Raw genomic sequence first — 1995 nt, forward strand, 5'->3', positions numbered from 1 at the left:
GTTTGTGAGAAATACATTCATTGTCCAAACCCAAAGAATGGACTCAGAGACATGAAGAACAGTGGAAGCGAGACTTTTTTTTTTTTTTTCAGACAGAGTTTCACTGTTGTTGCCCAGGCTGGAGTGCAATGGCGTGATCTCAGCTCACTACAACTTCCGTCTCCCAGGTTCAAGCAATTCTCCTGCTTCAGCCTCACAAGTAGCTAGGATTACAGGCATGCGCCACCATGCCTGGCTAATTTTGTATTTTTAGTAGAGACAGGGTTTCTCCATGTAGGTCAGGCTGGTCTCGAACTTCTGACCTCAGCCTCCCATAGTGCTGGGATTACAGGAGTGAGCTACCGTGCCCGGCCAAAGCGAGACTTTTAATGGTGGTCTTGCAAGATCAGGTGTCTGGTAGGCAGGCACACCCAGGGCAGTTGCCACAGGGAATTTACTTCCTAGCATGAAAGTCCCTCCCCCAGTTCCTCATTGGTCAAGTACTATGGAGTTACAATCTTCCTGGATGTCACCTAAGTTTCATTATCTCTTATAAGGTTATAAACCCCATCCCCTTCCCTGCTTAAGTTTTGATTTCCCAATAACGAAACCTTCTTCCCTTTTATAGGCTGACTCCTCCTCTATATTCTGTTTGCATGAGCTGTGCAGTTTGTCACATCTGCAGGCTGGCTGCCAGTACTTAGATTTATCACACCTTGAAAATGGACCATTTAAAATGTTTTCTCACAAAATAAGATTTCAAAACATTATCCTCCCTTTATATAAATCCTTGGGATATCAACATACTGTGTGCATCAGTGGTCCTAGAAAACGAGGACCACTGAATCACTGTACATCACAGGAAAACAAAATGCCACTGTAGAAAACTGTCTGTGGCAGGCTGAGTAGTGGTCCTCACAACATACTGGGATAACATAATGGTAAAATGGTAAAAGGGACTTTGCAAGTGTGATTAAGTTAATAATCTTGAAATGAGGTGATTGCTCTGGATTAGCCAAGGGGGCCTAATCTAATTATAGACTCTTCATAAAAGAGAGGCAGGAAGGTCAGAGTCAGAGAAGGTCATGTGACTATGGAAGCAGAGGTCAGAGAGTCACAGAGAGACGTGAAGATGCTATACTGCAGGCTTTGAAGACAGAAGAAGGAGCCATGAGCTAAGGAATGTAGGCAGCACCTAGAAGCTGGAAAATGACTGATTTTGAACTTCGATCTCCAAAACTGTATTGTATTAGTTGGTTTTGTGTTGCTATAAAGAAACACCTGAGATGGGATAATTTATAAATAAAAGAGGTGTATTCGCCTCACAGTTCTGCAGGCTGTATAAGAAGCATGATGACAGCATCTGCTTCTGGTGAGAACCTCAGAAAGCTTCTAATCATGGCAGATGGCAAAGGATGAGCAGCCATATCACATGGTGAGAGGGGGAGTGAGAGAGACAGAGGGGAGGCATACTATGTAAACAACCAGATCTCCTGTAAACTAATGGCATGAGACTCACTCATTACCATGGGGACAGCACCAAGCTATTCAAGACGGATCCACCCCCATGACCTAAACACCTCCCAGTGGGACCTCCAACATTAGGGCTCACATTTCAACATGAGATTTGAAGGGGACAAATATCAAAACTATATCATATACGATAAATTTGTGTTGTTTTAAGCCACTAAACTTGTGATGATGTTATACCAGCCATAGGAAATTAACACTAATAGAGGGCAAATGACAACGATCAGGGGTTGGAAGTCAGAGAGTGTTGGAGAATAGTATGAGCATGGCTGCTGCATAAGGGTTACTAAAAATATGAGACTCTAGTTTGGAAACAAGAAGCCTGAGAAGAGACTGTCTCAAAGTCTAAACCATTGCTGCTCTACAGAACTTTATTTGATGATGAAAATGTTCTGTATCTGCACTCTACAATATGGTAGCCACTAGCCACATGTGACTACTAAGTGCTTGAAATGTGGCTAGTACAATTAGGGAACTGAATATTGT

This window comes from Cebus imitator, unplaced genomic scaffold (assembly GCF_001604975.1).
Source record: "Cebus imitator isolate Cc_AM_T3 unplaced genomic scaffold, Cebus_imitator-1.0 Scaffold445, whole genome shotgun sequence".
NCBI classification, from domain to species: Eukaryota; Metazoa; Chordata; class Mammalia; order Primates; family Cebidae; genus Cebus; species Cebus imitator.